The 25,838-nt window shown below is 33.1% G+C and overlaps 1 pseudogene across 1 annotated transcript; it reads left to right on the top strand.

Moving 5' to 3' along the window:
- Positions 1–2,149: 2,149 nt before the first annotated feature.
- LOC148608562 (matrilin-1-like) lies at positions 2,150–25,295 on the top strand (annotated as a pseudogene). Its single transcript, XR_015914871.1, has 13 exons — positions 2,150–2,288; positions 2,610–2,625; positions 2,978–3,628; positions 4,461–4,508; positions 5,824–5,841; positions 6,318–6,758; positions 7,132–7,275; positions 14,239–14,691; positions 21,047–21,148; positions 22,894–22,911; positions 23,324–23,747; positions 24,187–24,330; positions 25,169–25,295. The product of XR_015914871.1 is annotated as a matrilin-1-like (transcript).
- Positions 25,296–25,838: the final 543 nt, after the last annotated feature.

Genomic DNA, 25,838 nt, shown 5'->3' with positions numbered 1-25,838 from the left:
TAATAATTAATCTATTTATTGATATCAATAAATAATTTGATAACATGTTAATAAATATTTGATTGAATGTTACACAAAAGCGCAAACTTTGCAAGAATAATGAACAGACATCACTAAAACTTCAGTTCAATCAGGATTAAAAGATATTTCCATCGCTTCGACCATTCATCACACTCTTTCAAATCCCTTTCAATTGCAGATTTGATCAGAACTTGATATTGACCCGAAGAATTAAACGAAGTGTCGTCAGCAAATAACTTACGAGATATATTTTTCTTTATTTTGTAACGAGATGTTGATATACAATATCAATAATAAATACAAAAATGTAACAAAGGCTGTAATACAGATCCCTGAAGTACACCACCAAGTACACCGCATAGAATACATTTTATTCAGTGGAATTAACAATAACTCTATACTTCCTGGATTTGAGATAACTTTTAGACCAGCTAAGTATTTTTTTAAATCCTTGAGCACCTTTTAGATATTCGAAGTCCAAACAGCTGTTTCTGTTTTTCCAAACACAGAGTTGTTCCCCGGAAAATAATTTGAGTTTAGGCAGTGGCGGATTCGGAGGGGTCAGGGGGTTGACACTCCTCCTGTTTATATGAAAATATGTCATTTTCATTTGTAAAATGAAAAAAAAAATGTAAATAATGTTCTAGCACCCCATTTTTTATGACCACCGGCTGCCCCTCCTTTTCAAAGTATCCGGATCCGCCTCTGATAGGTGTAAAGATCTCTATGCAAACATTGTCGAGTCCATAGGCATTTCATGCTCGGACGATAACTTGAGTAGAAGTGTATGGATACCTTTTGAATTAAAATACAAGGTGCTATACCACCAGAGAATGCTGAGACGTATATTTGGGATTGTTTTGACTGGAAATAGGGGCCACTATGTACCAAAAACAAGCATTCTCCTGACGGTCGTTGTCGCATTGTATTGGTTCTGTGCAAATTTATAGTTACCCAGAACCTATATTCTATGAAATATGCTCTGCTTTATAATAGCTTCCCCCAATAAGTTTTTCAACCAGTATTTCTAATTCACATATTAGGAAGTTTACATCTGGACAATAACGAGTTTACCTTGTTTAATATAGTTACCAAATGATTTTCTTATCCCCTCTATCCGCTATGTTTGGATCGAAAGAATAATCAAGGGAACCAAGTTTCTAGTGGAAATCAAAAGAATGCAACCCAGGGATAAATACCAGACATGGAAGACAGATAAATACAACAAAGAACATACAATAACCAACTCAATACATACAAAGTAACAAAAGTAAATAAGGAAAACTGTGAGCATCGAGCAGGTAAGAGTCATAAACAAATGTAATTAATTCGATGACATGGCCTCTTAGGACATATATTTATCATTCATTTATTTTTAATAATATCCCTCACTATCATAAAGTTAGGGTGTAAAACACTTTATCTGTCCGTCTGTTTGTCCATTAAATCTTGTACAAGTGTAATTGCTAGTTCATAAATTCTTGGACCACTTTGATCCGGATCAAACTCATTTTGTGTAAAACATTTAACAATCAATCGTTATGTTCAAAGTGGTAAAAAGTGTCAAACTGTATTGAAATATCGAATTTTAAACCATTTATTAGCTTTTATTTGAAAAAGTTTCATTCAATTTTAATATCAAAACATTTTCAGCTAATATCTTGTGGCATTGAAAGGGTTTTATTCATTACTGTAAGATTGGGTGCACTGAACAAAGCGATGCGGTTTCCATTCATCATTATATCAAATTCTACGTAAATCACAATTTAATGTTTAATATTTCAAAGAGATCGTGTTCGTTTTTTTTTAAATATTTTTTGTTCGTTTTTTTTTCTTGTAAAACGTATGTTTTATGTCTTGTTTAAATGTTTAACGATTACATGAAGTGGAAATTAAACATTATTAACGTATCTGAAAGAGTGTGATTATATGTATGGCATTTAAGCATTATTTAGGAAATATCGCCTTTCGAAATTAATTATACTAACATCTATTATTTTCGTGGTGGAAGTATAATTTGCCAATGAAATGAAAAATCAACATATTATTTGTAAAAATGCACTTTTGGACCAAGTTTGATATTTACAACGATTGAACTTTTGTAAAGTTTATTTATCATGTTTATCTCATCATATCATTAGTGCGCTATTTTGACCATATAATTTAACTGTTCAAAAGTATAAAAGCACTCTTGATCATAGCAATTAGCGCTTTTGTTAGCAGTAGTTTCCGCTATGATGCTCCAACACATATACTATACTCTATATGTAAGTACCACCAGAAACTGAATTTTTCTTATTGAAATTTTTTTTTAATGTGAACTGTAATATTTTAAGATATCGGATAGGAAAAGGTTAGATTTGTGCTACAGGTTTATTTCACCCTTAACTATTAAATATTTTAATCATTTTTTTAATACTAGTACACAGGTTGGTTTATCTACTATAATTCACCAGAGCTAGTTAAGTAAGAGAACAATCGATATAATTATACTCCTGCTTCTCTGTTTTGTATAATATAAGAAACGTACGTCTTTAAAAAAAAATGAAATACAATACTAATTGTTTTCTATACATTTTTTTTTTCAGATTGTCTTGTTGACAGGTAAGTCAAATACAGACTAAACTTTTAAATTTAATTTTGTAATTGAAGCAGAATAGCCAAACTTTCTAATTGATCAAAAATATGTTTGTGTATTTGATTTCTGCTACTTTCTTAGGGGGTTGGGACAGCAAATGAACAAAAGAATGAACAAAAGCTGTGGCTTGCTTAAATCCAGACCTACGTTTTTCGATACTTGAATATCTTGTCAGCTATGTTCGCGTTATTATTTTTTTTTTTGATATATCATTAAATTGTGCATATTTATCACGTTTTAACACATATATATGTTATCTTGATTTATGAAAAAAAATTAATGAATAATAAACAATATTAACATTTGTTTTTGCTGTAGTATCAGATGGACTGTCAAGATCACCCACTATGCCACCGGCTCCAAAAGCAATTTGCAAGATTGACCTGGCGTTTGTTGTTGATACCTCGGTCAGTATAGGCACTGATGACTACAAAAAACAAATCAATTTCGTCCGAGATATCGTGGATTTCTTGGAAGTTGGCCCAGACTCAACATCAGTAGGCGCAGTTTCGTATTCAGCATTTGTCAAAAGCGAATTCGGATTTGACCCTTTCAAATCTAAAATGGATGTTCTCAGCGACATCAGCAACATCGAACACTCACAAGGTGACGCAACAAGAACTTATCTCGCACTTGAAGAGGTTCATAAAAATTTATATGCTCCTGGAAATGGTGAAAGACCGGATGTGATAGATGTTGTTGTAGTTCTTACAGATGGTGGTACAAATCCCGGAAGCTATGATCGATTTACTGAAGATATGGGTAAAAGGCAAACACAAATTGAAGCAGCAAAAATCAAGTCGAGGCCAGCTTTCGTATTTGCCATAGGGGTTGGAAGTCAAGTCGATATCGCTGAACTGAATGGAATTTCAAGTGACCCAGATTCTAAATTTACTATTCTTGTAGATAGCTTTAGCAAGTTGGACAGTCAAGAAATTAAAGAAATGTTGTATAAGAGAGCTTGTAAAGGTAATTTGTATTTAATCATTTTATGTGCTTAAACAAAAATGACGCGAAAATATCAACACTATTAAGGAATATAATGTTTTTATTGAAATAAAATGGTTTAGTCCGCATACAGAGTAATATACGAAGTTGAAATGAAAATAGCTAATCTTATTTTTCATGTTGGTGTCTTGCAAGATACATGCATAACATGTAAAACGCTGTATAATTAATAAAAATGAAACAAATGTTCAAAAACAATCAATTATATATTTCTTTAATCAAATATTTATTCATAAAACTAAATAAATGTTTATAAACCAAATATTTATTGACATATTGGAATATATGTTTATGAAAATAACTACAAATTTATGTTAAAACATCTCTGTGATACCTCCATAGTACATATAGAATGCGGATCGAAATCAAAACGAAACAAACAAAATAAAATTGGTTTTAGTGAAAAGCGTTTTTCCAGAATTTAACATTTCATATGCTATATTTCAAAACGAGGCTTTGAAGACACTTAGCATAATTTTCAACCATTTAACCATTTAAGTCAGCATCTTTTCTTGAAAATGTCAATACTGTCTGTTAAATAGTCAGAAGTCTTTATTGTCTTGATAGCTTTCATTGTGGCATTATCCGCTTTTATTGTGAAGGAGTTAGATAAAATGAGATGACATTTGAGTAGTAACATCTCCGACCCTAACCGGCAATGGCTAATCCTGTCATTTTTTTTTTTTTTTTTTTTTTGGGGGGGGTCATATTCGAAGACTAATGCCAATACACCTTTAGCAACTATACTCTATATAACCTATAATATCTTAATAGAATTCATTTTCTTTTGAAGTACCAGCACCAAAGCCGGTTCCTACAACAACCCCAGTTATCACCACAAGTAAGTATGGCACTTTTTATACGTCACCTTCTTCCTTCATTCTGTTTCGCAGGGGGCATCTGTTTTCCGCTACTCCTCCTATACCAGTGAAAGGAATTGAATGAAACCTTCACAGAAACTTTATTACATAATTCCACCATGTACCTTGATAGGATGTGGGTATGTGGGAACCCATCTATTATACGTTACTCTTCCTACACATCTGAACAGAATTAAGTTAAAACTTTCACAGAATCTTAATCTCATTGTGCACCTCCTATTTTAGATTTTGATCTGAATAAATCTGCGGGTTTCACATACATATAGTAAACTTGAAATTTGTCATTTATGAATATGAAGGACCTATCCCTTATCCAGTGCTCCTCCTACACTGCAGAATAAAATTGAATGAAAATTTCACAGAATTTTAATACATGTTTTCATTGTGCAATCTACTACCCCGGACATGACTTTTTATGAGCAACTCGGTAGGTGTTTCTATAAAAGAAGAGGACGCTTACCCTACCGGTGCACCTGGTCCATTCTCGCAGTTTTTAGTGGAGTCATTTCCTCATTTGATTTCCTTACTTTGTTTTTATGATTTTAGTTCCTTTATGTTCTTTGTTATGTCTGTTTCCCATGTCTGGTCTTTGTCCCTGGATTACATTCTTTTGATTACCGCTATAAGATAAGTTTCCTTGATTAGTCTTTGATTACCGCTATAACCTTGGTTCCCTGCATTACTCTTTGATTACCGCTATAATCTTGGTTCCCTGCATTACTCTTTGATTACCGCTATAACATTGGTTTCCTTGATTACTCTTTGATTACCGCTATAATATTGGTTTCCTTGATTACTCTTTGACTACCGCTATAAAATTGGTTTCCTGGATTACTCTTTGATTACCGGCAGAACATTGGTTTCCTTGATTAGTCATTGATTACAGCTATAACCTTGGTTCCCTGCATTACACTTTGATTACCGCTATAACATTGGTTTCCTGGATTACTCTTTGATTACCGCTATAACATTGGTTTCCTGGATTACTCTTATATTAAATCTGAATCAATAAGAGGGTTTCACATGAAGCAAAGCATGAACTTTGTCATTTATGAATCTTGGGACATGGGGAGGGGATCCCTTATCGGTTACTCCTTCTACGCCATTGATTTGTGCACCCCTTATGTAAGATATTGATCCAAATTAATGTAGATGTCAAATGTGTATGTTATCGAATAGTGGAGGGGGTATAAAGTATCAAGTTAGTGATTTATTTTTATTTGTTTGCTTCCGGTTTATTATAAATAAAGTGGTTATTTGTTCTTTTTATTGTAGCGATGCAAAAGGAAGAAGGTAAGTTTAGACTAGTCAATTTGCGGAGTTATCATGTACAAAGACAAAACAATGGGAACATTTAAAATCGACATTAAAGCTGTATATCTCAATGTGAGACTAGCACGGTACTAATTGGACTGACTATATGTACCATTTTCTATATTTGTTTGAAATAAAACGCATTGGTAAATAATATTATTCCGGTTAGTTTAACGCATAGGCATAGAAAAAAAACACAACAAAAACCAACCAACAAACAAACAAACAAAAACAAAAAAAAAAAACAAAAAAACATCAATTTACTTACTTATTTGATTGCCAAAAGATTGCTTTCAACACCTAGCATTTTATTCATTTAAGGTTACACTGTTGCTGGTATCCTAAATTACCATACTCTATGATGCTGTCACACCAAAGTTTAGTATTCAGCAAGTTGACAGGAATATGATTTTATAATTTCTATATTCAGAACTTTTTATTCAATTATTTTGTAGAATGCAAAGAAACAGTAGCCGATATTTTCTTCGTGTTGGATCAGTCATCAAGTATAAAAAGCTACACAAACTTTAAAAAGGAGTTACAATTTGTTACTAACGTTATTGATTATCTTGAAATTGGTGAACAAAAAACTCGAGTTGGAGCATTGAAATTCAGTACCGATGCCCACATGGAGTTTTACCTTAGCGGGAGTCAGACAAGGCTTGAACTTGCAAAAAGGGTCAACAAAATTACGTGGGAAGGAGGGGACACTTACATGGACAAAGCCCTTAGGATGGTCCGACTGCAGGGGTTAACTCGTGGACATGGATCAAGGGCGTTGGAAGGAGTTCCACAAATTGTGGTTATTATAACGGACGGAGAAGCAACAGATACGAAAGCCCTTGATGCGGAACTCCAACGTTTTCATGACAAGAAATATATTGTTTTCGCAATAGGTAAGAAAATCAGAAATTCTTAAATTTGGTGACTTTTATATTTATCACGTATTAGCTGGCTTGTTCGATTGTTCAGCATAGTTCAATTAAAAAAAAAGAATTAATTATTGTAATGATTTGGAAAATGTTGAGGCCAAACGAACATTTTTAATGCTCCTAGCTTATCTATATATAAAGAGTTTAAAAAAAATTGGTCTGGTGGAAAATTCTGTAAAAAGGCGATCAAACCGAAGCATCGATATCGATCTGTAATATACATCCCACAAATTGTTTATAGAACATCAATAAAGTGGATTCGATTTTAAACAGTTTTGCGATCTATCTTACTAGCATCCATACATGTTTATGACATAAAGTTATTTTTTTACACCAGGAGTTGGACCAGATATCAACATAGATGAACTTAAACAGATTGCTGGTAATGCAAACAATGTCTACACGGTACAAGACGTGTACGGTCTATTGGCCATCAGACAAATGTTACTGACCAGACTGTGTACTCAGAGTAATATTGCTTGTAAGTTGAATTTTGTTGCAATATCGTGAGTAGCACATTTAATTCATTTTGTCCATACAAAAACCAGGCAGTGGATTCCACATAATATATTTTTTTTCAAAACATTTTCATCCATTTCATTTAACAGTTGCATCCTTTCTCAAAGTTGAATGTTAATTTTTGTTTAACTGCAAAGGGGAAAGAATTAAACAATACACAGAAAGCATTGAAATTATTGAAAGAGGGAGATGTCTCTTTATTCATGTGCAAAATTTGGTTGCTTTGTTAATGAATTTTAAAATCGTTTTCTGGTCCATCCAGTACGCTTTAAAAATCGATTTACTATTTGATATACATATGAACATTACATTGCAACAAAAAGTGCAGTGGGATAAAATTTTCACCATGCCAGCCATATCTTAGGATCTGCCTGATTTTTACATGGACAGCCTCTTAATAGTTAACGAACCGTTAAAATTGGTTCATTTGTTTTTTTATCGGTCTTGTTATGTTTTCCTTTATCTTTTATTGGTATTCTCCTCTAATATTTTTTCTCCAATATCTAATGTTAAGAACAATGTGATTGAAAGTGGTTGCTTCTTTTTCATCATAGTTAAAACCACTGCTTCATGATACCCCAATAATGACTCAAAACTTACGGGTGCTACGAAATGTGTAATAAACAGGGAATCGCATTGAACAATGATTTTTTAAAACCCGATTTAAGGAGGTAGACCCAGGGTAAGGGAAATAACTCTTGAAATGAGTGATATGTTTGTATCATATTCAATTACACCAAAGCCTATCAAGCTTTCATATGAAACAGAATGAAATCAGTCTAAATCACTGTGATGCTTAAATGAGATTGATGTAAAATGCTGAAATACAAACGTTCCAATGATTTCTAAGAGTTGTGTCCCTTACCCTAGGTCTACCTCCTTAAACCATCTTCTCCACCAAGTAAGTACAATTATATTTGTTTCCCACCTTGCCTTGATATTGCCATGTATTATACAGACTATCCTTTTGGATTATTGTTTAGAACTTATCAGTTCCGTAATTTTGTAATTACCCTTTATTCAAATATTGTCCGGAAATTTTTGTTGTTGTAAAACATGACACGATGTTTACTTTTCAACAACAACCCAATTCTGTGATTTTATATTGGAAGATATTTATAATCTGTTTGTTTTTATTATTGTAGATGATAGTATTAAGAAACCTTGATAATATGAGAATTTCAAACGGCCTTAAGACGACAACAACAATGAACAGTGGACGATTCTTTATTTTTTTGTCATTTAAATAAATATGCATGCATTGACAGAAAAACGTATTTGTGTTTCCTGATGAAGCTTTTCATATTTTGTAAATGCTGTCTCCGTAAGCCCAATTGTCAAACTCTTATCAAAAAAGGAGTTAAAGCACAGAACAGACGGATGATGAGCATACAAAATATATGGTATGAAAATTACAATAAATAAATTCAGATCAATACATGATATACAAAACACAAAATATTACGATCTCTGGACAGATCGTGGTAACCTACTCGAAATGGAATGTCTACTGTCAGTAACTGTTATTTGTATACTAGGTGTCAGTAACTGTTACATGTATACTACGTGTCAGTTACTGTTACATGTATACTACATGTAAGTATCTGTTGCATATACTACGTGTCAGTGTGAAAACATCATTACTCTTTCTAACAGTAGATTCAATTGAAGAGTTAACTATTTGTTGTTGTCACATTTCTATACATGTTGCTGGTTCAAAGTCTTCGAAATACCAGCATCATCCGACGGTTTTACAACAAAGACGTTTTCAGTCAAACATACAAAAGACACTATAGTCGGCGTCACATAAATAACATACTGTTAAAATTTGAATAGAAATATTTTCTACGACTTTATTGACACCTACCGTCGTTTAAATTGTCTTAAATGACTTGCTCATTCGTTTAGCCAAACGGCTTCTCCCTAAACATTGAATCGTTAAATTCCGGTCAGATTTTAATTCTAGGTGGCAATATTTACATTGTAAAAAGTCGTCCATGTTTACAGTGATCGGGTTGCTAGGAGATGTTGTTTACGTTTAAATGGTTTGTCCAAAAACCGAAGAACCCAGAATGCAATTCGGCGTTATTTCGGATATCTCGGATTTATTTTACGCGAACAACGTATAATACCGAGAAGTTGATCAAGCAGACGATTGTCACCGGAGTTCGACGGGAACTTACGCACTTCGTTTGTAAACAAATCGTCCCGTAAAAACCAACATGGCGGATATTAGTATGGGATTTTCCCGTAAGGATTTGTTACGCATGATTTAAGCTAATAAGCGACTTGTTTTTGAGAAGCTGTTTGGCTAAACGAATGAGCAAGTCATTTAAGACAATTTAAACGACGGTTGGTGTCAATAAAGTCGTAGAAAATATTTTTATTCAAATTTTAACAGTATGTTATTTATGTGACGCCGAGTATAAATGGAGTTCCATGTGTCTTGAATTTGATTGCGACCTAGAGTACCATGATTCCTTATATAAACAAGATCATGCTCAGTAGGATTCATATACTTGTTTCCTGCAATAGGCACGTTCCTTTGTGTGCTCTCCAGCTTTTCTATAAGCAAACCTAATTTTGTTTTTTTTTTATGTTCGACAGTCCATCGAAAAAGGAACAAATTTGGTGAAACGCAAGAAATGTACCATCTTAAAAATATAAAAAAAGGTAAATACTTACATAGATCACCAAAATGTCTTCAATAAGTGTAAACACACTTTCAAGTAAGGCCCAACAACTAAAGTAACAATATCCATGGTAACATAACGATGGAATTTCTTCAAAAAAATTTCAAACGTCAAAAAACGACATGAAAACACATTAATGACAAAATTATCGAACACTATTGACATAAGGGCAAAATCATTTATCATGCTGCAAGCGCAGGAGACAACTTAGAAATGGTGGACAAACATACGATATTGACACAATTAAATTCAGGCAACGAAAAATCACCATACAAAATGTGCCATTTAACAATATTTTTTTTTATTTTTGAATTTCATTTGATACATGATATCGACAAACCAACGCAGGGCCAAACATTTTCCGTAGAAATGTGATTTAAACATATTTTATTCTATTAAATAATTAGATGAAAAGAATTTGATATCAGGCCACAGGCCTATAAATATCCTCTCCCGTATACAAGGCATGATGTGAAGCAGTTACATAAATCGTATGGTATACAGCAAATACACATGAATCCCTATATTATTAATGATTAATACATACAATCCTAATTGTTGGCGATGATAATGGGATTTAATTACTTATAAAGCTGAATAACTAATATTTTTTTCTTTTTTAAAAAAAATTTCACAATCACTTTTATAAGAAGTTATGTCATTGATATTTAGCCTCGCAAGATGAATTGGAAAACGGTTATGATATATAAGTATATCTAGGTTATGTGAAACGGAATTATCAGAAAAAAAATTCTTAAGAGAATTTTCTAGATCTATCAGAGCAGAATTGGGTAAATATTTGTATAGGAATTAAAGTATGAGAAAAATATAAAATTAAAATCAACAATATGTATAAATACACATTAACGGATCAAATACCAGTCCATAATAATTTCACCATCTAAACATCATATTATATGATTCTAAATAAATCTTCTACAGTCCCTGATACATGAATGAAGTGCTGAAGTTAGTTTGACATTGTTTTCAAAATCTAAAGAATCGCTACCATACAATAGATTATGAACAACACCTAGCTCTCTACATATGATCAGCATAACGTGGACAAGACATAATGAGATGCTCTCCGTCTTCATTTACATCCCACAGTGTGCGCATCGAGGATTGTCAGTTAAGTGATGACACCAGAGAGACCGTAATTTAGATCACTTGACATGTAATTATGTTTTCCTTTCTATTTCCAATGTTGAAATAATCAGATGTCCGTCTATTGTCCATGTTTAATTTTCCCTTAAAACTATCAACATATACTCTAGACTCTGTTGTGGCTGGTAAGCTATTCTATATACTTAAAGTGTTGTGTAAGAAGCTCTTATTTAGGAAAAAGTAATACGACAGTAATTAACAGATATAGGTTGTAACAAAGCATGTTCATGAGTATTAACCGAGTATGGCTGCGCCAAATTTAGCAAATAATCCGGTGCATATCCGTTGATAATCTTATACATAAGCACAAGCCCCTCTGATAGAGAGGTTCCCTTTCTAGTAGATTTGATTCATACAATGTACAGTTGTCCCTGACAACATCAGCATATTATAATATTGTACGTATAAATGAAAAATATAAGTTAATAAGAACATTTCTGGACACCTGATACTTCAACAATATATCAAGTCTATTACAGGCTTGTTCATATATTTTTTCAATGTGACTCTTCCACTTACAGTCGCTCTGGAGATCAAGTCCGAAGTGAATGCGCATATTTACATTTTTCACTTGATTATCCCGACCCCTAAAGTACACTAGGTGTAATTCCATATTTCTTCGTGTAAACTTAAGTTATTCAGTATTGGATGGATTAAATTTGATAGCCCATTGCTTTGACCAATCATTGATATGGTTTAAATCAGATGTCAATAACTCTGTAGCCTGGTCATAATCTTGATTTTCTATAATAACAAATAATGAGGTGCAATCCTGCAAAAAGGCGAATGGGACAATTTAGCCCTTCAACGATGCTGTTGATATATATATCAAAAACAAGAAAGGACCAAGGACCGATCCTTGGAAGACCCCTGCATCTATATATTCCTAATTAGATGAATATCCTTCCGAGACAACTTTCTGTTTACGATTATCTTAGTAGTCAGTGATCCAGTCAAATAATTGTTGAATAATTTCAATCATCTTGCACGCTTACCCTTCAGGTGTCCACGGTCCATCCTCCCAGATTTTAGTGGAGTCCGAGTTGCTCATTTGCTTTTGTTACTTTGTATGTATGATTTTAGTTACTTTATGTTCTTTGTTGTGTATGTCTGTTTTCCATGTCTAGTCTTTGTCCCTGAAATCGACCTATATTTGGATCAGATGCTGACCCCTTGTTCTTGTAAACAGGAGTAACATGAGATTGTTTCCATAAATACGAAAGACGCCCACACCGTAGGGACTGGATAAATAAGTATGTAAGCGGTTTGATAAGACAGTCAGAAATGTTACATAATATCATTGGTATAATGCCATCTGGTCCACTTGGTTTGGTGTTTCACCTCTCGCTCAGTAATATTAAAATCAAGAAAAGTCCTACCCGAATTATTTATTGGATCATCAGGTAGATCTGGTTCCTGATCAAGATGGGATATATTTGCAAAATATTTATTGAATTCATCGCATTCTAAGAGACGCCAATAAGAAACATCGGCACTATGAGGCCTGTATGCCACCCCAAGAATGGCCTTTGTGGTAGATATGTTTATCTCTATCCATAAGATTTCAATATCATTCCCGCTAAATTCCGGTCTTAGAGTGAAAAAAATATATGTTTGACTTCACATAAATGACAATTCCACCTCCACGTCGATTTCGGTCAGATGTGTTGGTTTCTGAAACTCATTAATTAAAATTTCACCGGAACTAATATTTTCATCAGAGTGGGTTTCAGATAATAAAATAACATCATGTTTAGCTAATTCTAATTCTATAAAGTCATGTTTTGGTGTACAATATCAAGAGGCCCGCAGTGACCAGTATTCTTTTTGTGTACATGGTATCGATCAGGGTCTCTCTCAGTGTTCCCAATTTAAAGTAGATACTTCAGCACAAGAATATGGTATTGATAGTTATCAATACATGTTAATATACAATAAACATTATATTGTAAATGATGTAATCTCTTTGGACTGTATACAACAACCTCCCTTTTGTTAACATAATTAGAAATGTTGATCCTCATTATAAGCATAAAAAAACCAAAACATTTCAACATATTCCCTACTTGCGAAGCTCGGGATGCATCCATATTTTATCCGTTTCGTGCAGAGTTACCTCCCGTAAGAGCAGGGGTAATTTCGAAGTCTCTCTAATTGATGTTCGGATTCGGGAGCAGAAAAAAAGAAGTAACTCGAATGAAAATGGAATCCCCAGCAGACAAACACAACGGTGTTTCTGAAATTTACAGGATGTTTCATTTTGTTGGTAGGTTACATAAGGATGATTTTCATTTGTATCCTGGGTAAAGAAAATTTATGGTAGGGTCAGTAGAACGAGAAATTCCCTTTTGACTTTCGAGATTTTCTAAAGTATCGTCGATATTGGATGGAAAACCTTACGTGTTCCGAATGGACACTTGTTCCTAAGGGAGATAAATGTTGACAAAATGTTGGTCCGGAAGTCGGGAATATAAAAACATAAAGACATGGTACCAAATCATAGTACATGCAAGTACTGCAAACTAGTTCTGTAAAAAAATTGTATGTCTCAGTGAACATACTAACATGATAGCACGACTTTTCCAAATTATACGACAAATGAGTTCAATCGAAAATATTAACATTTATTAAAGCCAGGCCTGCGTGAGGATATTTGTGAACCTGGAGTTTAGGACATATTTTGAAAGCATTTATTAAATTTGTTATATACGACAATTAGGAAATTGATAATCAGCAGTTTACTGATAAAACTGTATACACCCATGAAGTGATGATAAACATTTCCAAGTGATATTCTATTGTTCTATTGTTTAAAAATACCTACCGCCGTATCAGAGATTTCTTGTTACATACCATGTAGATTGATAATGTAATTCAGTGTAGAATAAAATGCTAATCTAAATAGATGCCTTCAATACTCAATCCTGTTATGATATAAATTGTAAGGAATACATAACAGAAATTGGCGACGAGTAACGGCTGGATATATTGGCAAAATCGAAAATTTCGACGATAGTATTGAACATTGGACTTCATATGTTGAACGTCTTGAACAATATTCGCAGTGAACAAAATAGGAAATGATAAACGTGTACCGGCATTATTGAGTTTAATTGGAGGTAAAACATATGCTTTGTTGAGGAACCTCACAACACCTGAAAAACCAATGGACATAGTCAAAATCTTGAAAGAATATCTATCTCCCGCACCACTGGAGATAGCCGAAAGATTTCGATTCCATAAGAGAGATCAAAAAGACAGTGAATCAATCCATGAGTACGTTGCTCAGATCCGTAGATTATCAGAACATTGTAACTACCCTGATTTAAACAACACTTTAAGGGACAAATTAGTTTGTGGATTGAAGTCAGAACAAATCCAAAAGAAACTTTTGTCAGTGCAAGCACTAATATTAGATAAAGCTATTCAAATATCTGTCGCGATGGAGACAACAACAAAAGACGCTTTGGAGTTACAAGGGAAACAAACCGAATCAGTAGTGCATAAAGTGAAGAAAAGTAAAACGAAGTCGAACTTTCAAAAACATCAAACTATGGAAAGCATACGTGCTACAGATGTAACAAACCGGGACATAAAGCAAATGACTGTCGTTTCAAGGATCAAACCTGCCATAAATGCAACAAGAAAAGACATATTGCACGAGCATGCCGATCGAAGAAGAAAAAGGTGTTCTCTATGAACGCCGAAACCGATGATGATCAAAGTGATGAAGCTGAGATCTATACTGTGTATATCGATCGACAAGAAAATCGAAATTCAAATGATGATGGGAATTATTCCGCTAAATCATGCGATCGCAGTAACAAACAAACTGATACTGGAATGTATACAGTGAAATTCAATTCAAAAGAAATTACAGTGGTTGTTACAATCGATAACAAATGTTTTGAAATGGAAGTAGATACAGGATCCGCTTTAAGTATCATGCCAAAAATTGAGTTCGATCAATTGTTTCCAAAACGAAAATTAGAAGGCACTGACATAGTGCTTCGTACATTCTCAGGAGAGAAGTTAAAGCCGTTCGAATCGACTAATGGATAAGCACAAATCGGTATTTAGAGACGAAATCGGTTGTGTGAAAGGAATTAAAGGAAATCTTATCTTGCAAGAGAATGCCAATGTCGTGTTTATGAAAGCGCGACCAGTACCTTATGCGATAAAGTCGAAAGTTGAGAAAGAGCTTGACCGTCTAGAAAAAGAAGGAATTATTTCGAAAGTAGCAACGAGTGAATGGGCTACACCGATAGTGCCCGTTGTGAAGAAATCAGGAGGGGTCCAAATATGCGGTGACTTTAAAGTTACTATAAATCAACAATTGAAGGTTGATCAGTACCCATTGCCGAGAACTGAAGATATATTCGCTACATTATCAGGAGGAGAACGTTTTTCGAAAATTGACTTGACGCAAGCCTACCTGCAACTCGAGATGAACGAGGAATCAAGAAAGTATTTGACACTAAATACTCATAGAGGACTTTACCAATACAATAGGTTATTATTTGGAGTCGCTTCAGCTCCTGCCATCTGGCAGAGGACCATCGATCAAATCCTACAAGGACTACCAAGAGTACAGTGCATATTAGATGACATGGTCATCACCGGTCGAGATGACCAAGAACATTTAGAGAATCGAAACTTGACAAAGTTCTCCAAAGACTAGAGGAATTCAACGTGTCCGTCAACAAAGACACATGCAGATTCTTTGAGAACGAATTTCCAGTGACCCGGATTCTAAATTTACCGTTCTTGTAGACAACTTTGTCCATCAAACAGGTATATCATACAGTAAGGAGGATAAATAATTCGATATAAAACTCAGGATATCTATTCATAACGACAACATACCATTTTAAGTCGAATATTCATGTTGCAAAGAAGGCATGTATTTCAGATACAATTTGTATGAGATATGAAATTCTCCCTTTAAGTTATTCTGTTCTTAATTTACGAAATGAGCGTACATCTTAGGATGTAATCAGATAAATGACTGAAAGTTTTAAATTTTATATGTTTTAGTCGAAAATTAGAAATATCTTCTTTTGTAACGCCATACATGTAAGTTAAACATATGTTGTTTAATACTAATGAATTGGAGTTTATCCTTGCATAAAGTTTTTGTTTTTAAAAAAAAAAAAACAATAAAACTAAATTGACGATTGAAAAAACTTTATAAACGCTTTTTTTTTAATGTGTAACAATTAGGGCAGTTCGTAGATTGTTTCAGTACAGTTTTATCATCGACTAATTATTAATTTGATTTCCTACAGCAATTTTATTTAAACATTTTTTCCCCATTACTGTATACATGTAAGCAAATGAATATGGTTACATTATACATGCATCATAAACTTTCTATATAATTGTGTATAGCAATGGTATATAAGCATAATGGCATGATGCTTATCCGACCAGTGCACCTGGTCCATGCTCCAAGTTTTTAGAGTCCGAGTTGCTCATTTACCTTTGTTGTTCTTTCTGTGTGTCTGTTATTCATGTTTGGTCTTTGTTCATGGAATACATTCTTTTGATTACCGCTGAAATCTTTGTTCCCTTCATTACTTTTGGAAAATGGATTAAAAAAAGTGAAAACTGATATGACCCTCGGATACTTTTAAGTATATTATTGGCAAACATTTTGAACAATACTTTATTTGATTTTTATGCAATGAGGTTGTTTTAACCTTTAAAGGAGGACTTAAATGCAGAACATGACGTGATATGTGTAGCACATTTGCTGTTTTGGCAATGAAAGGTTAGCTGACTTTGTCTGCAAAAAGGAGAGTAACACATATCTTTGAGAACTTTGAGTGCTTTCGCTTCAAATCAGTTTCATTTTGACGTTTTTTACCCATTATTGCAAAGACGTAAGAAAATGGAAATAGTGACATTATAAAGGCAACTTTCTATTTTTATTATTTCCATACATCTTATAAATGTTCTATTATTTTTTAAGAATTTTTTAATTGTACAGAATTGCATTTTTGTTTGACAAGTATAACCTACCATTTTTAATGACGGTTATATCAATTAGCAACCTTTGTTTTTTTTTGGTAAAAATACTTCGTCCTTCTTTTTATTGCTTTATTGAATTCACGTCATTCATATCTAAAAATATCTTCTGCTAAGAAAAAAGAGAAACCGAATGCTTATGAGTATTGTTATTTTCAGAATATAATATTAAAACTATCTGTATACAATTGATTCATTTTTTGCCATGTATTTCATTAAATATGGTTGTTTTAATAAGCATTCAAACATAAACCTATCAATTCTGGCGTTTATTTACTTTCTATATAAAGTGTTTAATTTACTGCTAACATTTAACTTTGATAATGTTTCATATCATTTATACCCATATTTGGATACTTGTACTTATCATGTTTTGTTTACTTTGAATCTTTGTTAGAATGAACTTAATCGATCATGAATATTCATGAGTCTATCGTTTTTTCGCATATATTTTCCTTCGAAATTTCAGCCCCAGGGCCGATCACTCCGACACGTCCTATAAGGACTCCACATAAACAGCTGAATACTGTTTTGATGTTTGGTGTTTTTTTTTTGGCGAACTCGTGTAATAGAATTTTGGTATAAGTACCTATTCATATACAGACAATTACTACTGTAGAGGTGATTCATGCTAAGAAAAACACCAAACAAACGCTGATTTTCTTTCTACATATGGTACTTGTTTATGTAAAGATAGTTGTTTACGTTTTCATATTTGTGGTGTTGGAGACAACTGTACTCCTCTGTTACCCTCATCAATAAAATCAAGACCCACATCTCCTGCAAAGTGTCAATTTTATACACAGTCTACATATTTCTATCTCAAAGTTACATCAACCTAATGACAAGCTGAGCATAGTTATGTGATATTAAATATTCTTGAATAAGAAGAAATAGAGAAATCGGTTGGTTTTCGAGATGCATGAATCATTTGTTTTTGTCTCAGATGTATACATACTGTTACATCATTTTTACAATTGACTTAGTTGATGTTTTTGCACCATTTTTTAATTTTATCTTTCTATACTTCGAATATTTGTTAAGATTAATTCAAAATATGATTCTCAACCTTAGTCACGGCCATCGCCACTACACATCACCTAAGTTACATGATGTCTCCATAGATGGTCTTCTTCCTTTCATACAAAAACCTCTTGGACTTCTTCACATTAGAACAAAACTTCATTCTATACCTCTCACTCTACTACACTCCCTTTACAAAACAAGTCTTGACACTTCTGTTTCTGACCACACCTCTTCATTATACAGACTTGTTGCCATCATTTTGGATATTGGTTTCCACAGACTCTTTGTGTGAATAGTCTAGATGAAGAAAAACGATCATTTCTTCCACTACCGTTTGTCAACAAATGTATAGATGCAATTAATTTGGCTAACATCTTCCATCACAAAACGTCACCAACAAAATTCCCCCATATTTCAAACACAAATCCATACCAATTATTTCATATTCCTATACTTCATCCATTACATCCAAAATTTGCAATTATAAAAGACTATTGAAGAACCTCGAGATTGAGGAGTTCAAGGCTTAACCACCTGACTGTTCTTGCAAAAACTCTCCATTCAAGTATGGCCCTTCTTGTCACGTCTTTAAGGGATATTTAACCATAATCAAAAACGAATCTCTGGGTAATATCCTTTCTAAAGGTTCCAAGTACCGTGAACCAAGCTCCATAAATTGGAATTATAACTTTAAAGTTCTTATGGATGCCGTCGAGGACTATGAAAGGAAATGGATAAAACGAGAACAAGAAGACATTGATTTTCTGTCAGAGTGGTTAAAGGCCGTGAGGTCTTTAATTTTGAAACGACTGAAAGTTTTAATAGGTCGATGAGTGCCAAAGCTACATCAGTTTTCATAGACCCCAATGTAGTATGTCTGTTTTCCATGTCTGGTCTTTGTCCCTGAAATTCATTCTTTTGATTACATTATAACCTGGGTTCCCTTGATTACTCTTAGACACAGCCACTTAATTTCCTTTCATTTTTGTCTCATAATATTCAGTGCCGAGTCCGAATACTCCAAAACCCATGTGATAACTTAAAACTTTTCTGGAGTTACTTGTTTTTGTTCTATGGTATAGATTTTAATTTATTACATTTGATCAATGTATAAATAATAAAGTATAACATGTACAATATCAGAACTCTATAAACAAATATTCAGTAAGTCTTGTAATCAAGATATACCTCTGATAAAAAAACACAGGATGTAAAACGTTTTGCAGACAAAAGGAATGTTGTTTTGGGCTTTGTGTGCTGGCACGACAACATATTTGTCTCGTATAGTAGACAATGTTTTTGCTACATTGGGGTCTTTGAAAACTAATGTACCATTGACACTCATTGACCTCAAAATTAAAGACTTCACGACCTACTCTGACAGAGAATCAATGTCTTCTTGTTCCCGTTTTATTATATTTCTTGCGTGGTCCTCCATGGCATCCATAAGAACTTTAAAGTTATAATTCCAATTTATGGAGCGTGGTTCACGTTACTTGAGACCATTGAAATGGACCTTAAACAGTGATTCGTTTTCGATGTTACCTAAATCTCGAATAAACGACGAATAAATATTTAATTTTATATGTATTAATTTTTTTGTATAAATATTTGATTTTCTGAATTGATATTTTGATTCACCTGTAATGAGCAAGTATTTAGCTTTACAGATAAATATTTGATTTTCTGAATTAATATTTTTATTTTGTGAACATTGTTTTAGTATTATAATAAAAATTTGATTTTCTGATTAATATTTTGATTGTATGATTATATATATTTAGGTTTATGAATAAATATTTCTTTTACGATCAAATATTTTACTTTTACGAACAAATATTTTATTTTTACGAACAAATATTTAATTTTACGAACAAATATTTTATTTTTACGAACAAATATTTTATTTTATCAACATTTGTTTGTTTTTTGCGAACATTTGTTTTATTTTTATTTATTTTGCAATACATTACATGCTTTACCTTCCTTGACACAAATATGAAAAATAAGATTATCTACTTTCATACACATTTCTTAAATTACTCTACTGTATGCCAACTTAACCGATTGTTTAATTAAAAACATTACATTCTTTATTATATGTGCTAATTGCAAATTTTAGAAGATATTTAAGCAAACAAGTGAAATGTTTAGAAAAGTAAATACAAAATCGGTGACGGGGAGTTAGTTAATAACGAATACAGATTCTTTTTTCTAACCTGGAATTTACTTTTATGAGCAACTCGATGGACGGTTCTAGAAAAGCAGAGGACGATTACCATCCACGCGCATCCGGTCCGAATTTCTCATTTCCTTTTGTTTCTATGTATGTATTATTCTGTTTATTTTGTGTTCTTTGTTGTGGTTCTCTGTTTTCCATGTCTGATCTTTGTTTCTTGTTATATTTTTTATTCCGCTAGAATCCAAACGAAACGAAATAAACTGAAAATGATAACATTCGGATTTAGCGAAAAGCGTGAAGTATTTCCAGAATTTAACATTTCAAATATTTTTTCGGTCCTTTGACGACAGACTGTCTAATTCGTCGCCCATTGAAGTCAACAGTTTTCTTGAAATGTGCCAATAGGGTCTGTTTAATAGTCAGACTCTTTATCCAATTATGTTAATTGTCTTGATTGCTTACAATTTAGGACTGTCCGCTTGTATGGTAAAACAGTTAGATGTAATTTGAATACATATATATCCGACCCTCATAGGCAATGGCTAAAATAATATCATTTTGGTGTATTTATTTAAAGACCACTGCCCATGATACACCTTTATAAACTACATTATATTTATAAACATCATTTTTAATCGATGTTTTTTCTAATGAAGTACCAGTACCAAAGCCGGTTCCTACAACAACTCCAATTACACCAAAGCCGGTTCCTACAACAACTCCAATTATCACCACATGTAAGTATGGCACTATCTATATTCACTTCATTCCTTACTTCTGGTTCGCTATATATAATCCGTAACCCCTTCTACACTACTGAATGAAAATGATTGAAACGTTTACAGGATCTTTATTACATATTACCACTATATACCTTGATCTACATCAATTTAGGGGGTTCATATATGTCTTTCATGAAAAAATCATAAAGGGAACCAGGATTCTAAAGGAAATCAAAAGAATGTAATCCGGTGACAAAGACCAGATATGGAAAACGAACTAAAGCAACACAAACATAAAAAAACAAAATAATACATACAAAGTAACAAAATTAAATTAACAACTCAAACTCCACTAAAAACTGTAAAACTGTGGATATGTGGGGACCCATCTCTTATTCGTCACTCCTATTACAACACTGAATAAATAAATAATCACATAATCTGTATTGCATGTTTTAATCGTGCTCCTTTTAGTTAGATTTTAGTCTGAATGAATTTGCAAGTTTCAAATACATTTGAATTTTCATTTATGAATATGGGATAATTACCCCTCCTACACCACTGAAGGAAATTTAACTAAATGAAACCTTCACAAAAACTTTGTGCCATGTTCTCATTGTGCTCCTCCTATTTTAGATTTTGATCTGAATAAATCTGCGGGTTTCACATACATATAGTAAACTTGACATTTGTCATTTATGAATATGAAGGACCTATACCTTATCCAGTGCTCCTCCTACACTGCAGAATAAAATTGAATGAAACTTTCACAGAATTTTAATACATGTTCTCATTGTGCAATCTACTACCCCGGACATGACTTTTTATGAGAAACTCGGTAGGTGTTTCTATAAAAGAAGAGGACGCTTACCCTACCGATGCACCTGGTCCATTCTCGCAGTTTTTAGTGGAGTCATTTGCTCATTTGATTTTCTTACTTTGTTTTTATGATTTTAGTTCCTTTTATGTTCTTTGTTATGTCTGTTTCCCATGTCTGGTCTTTGTCCCTGGATTACATTCTTTTGATTACTGCTATAAGATAAGTTCCCTTGATTAGTCTTTGATTACCGCTATAACTTTGGTTCCCTGCATTACTCTTTGATTACCGTTATAACATTGGTTTCCTTGATTACTCTTTGATTACCGTTATAACATTGATTTCCTTGATTACTCTTTGATTACCGCTATAACCTTGGTTCCCTGCATTACTCTTTGATTACCGCTATAACATTGGTTTCCTTGATTACTCTTTGATTACCGTTATAACATTGGTTTCCTTGACTACCCTTTGATTACCGCTATAACCTTTGTTCCCTGCATTACTCTTTGATTACCGCTATAACCTTGGTTCCCAGCATTACTCTTTGATTACCGCTATAACATTGGTTTCCTTGATTACTCTTAGACTACCGCTATAAAATTGGTTTCCTGGATTACTCTTTGATTACCGCTATAACATTGGTTTCCAGGATTACTCTTATATTAAATCTGAATCAATAAGAGGGTTTCACATGAAGCAAAGTATGAACTTTGTCATTTATGAATCTTGGGACATGGGGAGGGGATCCCTTATCGGTTACTCCTTCTTTGCCACTGATTTGTGCACCCCCTATGTAAGATATTGATCCAAATTAATGTAGATGTCAAATGTGCATGCTATCGAGTAGTGGAGGGGGTATAAAGTATCAAGTTAGTGATTTATTTTTATTTGTTTGCTTCCGGTTTATTATAAATAAAGTGTGTGTTTTTTTTTATTGTAGCGATGCAAATGGAAGAGGGTAAGTTTAGATTAATTAATTTGCGGTAGCACGGTACTAATTGAACTGACTATATGTACCATTTTCTATATTTGTTTGAAATAAAACGCATTGGTAAATAATATTATTCCGGTTAGTTTAACGCATAGGCATAGAAAAAAAAACAACCAAAAAAGAACAACAAAAAAAAACCAAACAAACAAACAAACAAAAAAAAAAACAAAAACAAAAAAACATCAATTTACTTACTTATTTGATTGCCAAAAGATTGCTTTCAACACCTAGCATTTTATTCATTAAAGGTTACACTGCTGGTATCCTAAATTACCGTACTGTATGATGTTGTCACACCAAAGTTTAGTATTGAGCAAGTTGACAGGAATATGATTTTATAATTTCTATATTCAGAATTTTTTATTCAATTATTTTGTAGAATGCAAAGAAACAGTAGCGGATATTTTCTTCGTGTTGGATCAGTCATCAAGTATAAAAACCTACACAAACTTTAAAAAGGAGTTACAATTTGTTAATAACGTTATTGATTATCTTGAAATTGGTGAACACAAAATTCGAGTTGGAGCATTGAAATTCAGTACCAATGCCCACATGGAGTCAGACAAAGCTTGAACTTGCAAAGAGGGTCAACGAAATTACGTGGAAAGGAGGGGACACTTACATGGACAAAGCCCTTAGGATGGTCCGACTGCAGGGGTTAACTCGTGGACATGGATCAAGGGCGTTGGAAGGAGTTCCCCAGATTGTGGTCATTATAACGGACGGAGAAGCATCAGATAAGAAAGCCCTTGATGCGGAACTCCAACGTTTTCATGACAAGAAATATATTGTTTTCGCAATAGGTAAGAAAATCAGAAATTCTTAAATTTGGTGACTTTTATATTTATCACGTATTAGCTGGCTTGTTCGATTGTTCAGCATAGTTCAATTAAAAAAAAAAGAATTAATTATTGTAATGATTTAGAAACTGTTGAGGCCAAACGAAAATTTTAATGCGCCTAACTTATCTTATATAAAGAGTTTAAAAAATTTGGTCTGGTGGACAATTCTGTAAAAAAGCGATCAAACCGGAGCATCTATCTGTAATATACATCCCATAAATTGTTTATAGAACATCAATAAAGTGGATCGTCTGAATATAGCTGAAATATTGCTGCTCGGACGTTAAACCCCAACAACAATCAATCAATCAATAAAGTGGATTCGATTTTAAACAGTTTTGCGATCTATCTTACTAGCATCCATACATATTTATGACATAAAGTTATTTTTTTACACCAGGAGTTGGACCAGATATCAATAAAGATGAACTTAAACAGATTGCTGGTAAAGCAAACAATGTCTACGAGGTAGACGACGTGTACAGTCTATTGGCCATCAGACAAATGTTACTGACCAGACTGTGTACTCAGAGTTATATTGCTTGTAAGTTGAATGTTGTTGCGATATCGTGAGTAGCACATTTAATTCATTTTGTCCATACAAAAACCAGGCATTGGATTCCACATCATATATTTTTTTTCAAAACATTTTCATCCATTTCATTTAACAGTTGCATCCTTTCTCATGTTGAATGTTAATTTTTGTTTTATTGGTATTCTCCTCTAATATTTTTTCTCCAATATCTAATTTTAAGAACAATGATGATTGAAAGTGGTTGCTTCTTTTTCATCATAGTTAAAACCACTGCTTCATGATACCCCAATAATGACTCAAAACTTACGGGTGCTACGAAATGTGTAATAAACAGGGAATCGCATTGAACAATGATTTTTTAAAATCTGATTTAAGGAGGTATACCCAGGGTAAGGAAAATAACTCTTGAAATCAGTGATATGTTTGTATCATATTCAATTACAACAAAGCCTATCAAGCCTTCATTTGAACAGAATGAAATCAGTCTAAATCACTCTGATGCTTTACATTGATGTAAAATGCTGAAATACAAACGTTCCAATGATTTATAAGAGTTGTGTCCCTTACCCTAGGTCTACCTCCTTAAACCATCTTCTCCACCAAGTAAGTACAATTATATTTGTTTCCTACCTTGCCTTGATATTGCCATGTATTATACAGACTATTCTTTTGGATTATTGCTTAGAACTTATTAGTTCCGTAATTTTGTAATTACCCTTTATTCAAATATTGTCCGGACATTTTTGTTGTCGTAAAACATGACACGATGTTTACTTTTCAACAACAACCGAATTGTGTGATTTTATATTGGAAGATATTTATATTCTGTTTGTTTTTATTATTGTAGATGATGTTATTAAGAAACCTTGATAATATGAGAATTTCAAACGGCCTTAAGACGACAACAACAATGAACAGTGTACGATTCTTTGTTTTTTGTCATTTAAATAAATATGCATGCATTGACAGAAAAACGTATTTTTGTTTCCTGATGAAGCTTTTCATATTTTGTAAATGCTGTCTCCGTAAGCCCAATTGTCAAACTCTTGTCAAAAAAGGAGTTAAAGCACAGAACAGACGGATGATGAGCATACAAAAATATATGGTATGAAAATTACAATAAATAAATTCAGATCAATACATGATATACAAAACACAAAATATTACGATCTCTGGACAGATCGTGGTAACCTACTCGAAATGGAATGTCTACTGTCAGTAACTGTTATTTGTATACTACGTGTCAGTAACAGTTACATGTATACTACGTGTCAGTAACTGTTACATGTATACTACATGTAAGTATCTGTTGCATATACTACGTGTCAGTGTGAAAACATCATTACTCTTTCTATCAGTAGATTCAATTGAAGAGTTAACTATTTGTTGTTGTCACATTTCTATACATGTTGCTGGTTCAAAGTCTTCGAAATACCAGCATCATCCGACGGTTTTACAACAAAGACGTTTTCAGTCAAACATACAAAAGACACTAAATGGAGTTCCATGTGTCTTGA

The sequence above is a fragment of the Perna viridis genome, chromosome 9 (assembly GCF_037379345.1).
Source record: "Perna viridis isolate PV_CMFRI_1.1 ecotype Kerala chromosome 9, ASM3737934v1, whole genome shotgun sequence".
In the NCBI taxonomy this organism is placed as follows: domain Eukaryota; kingdom Metazoa; phylum Mollusca; class Bivalvia; order Mytilida; family Mytilidae; genus Perna; species Perna viridis.
Note: the sequence above shows the minus strand (reverse complement) of the source record. Positions and strands in the feature narration are given on the sequence as shown.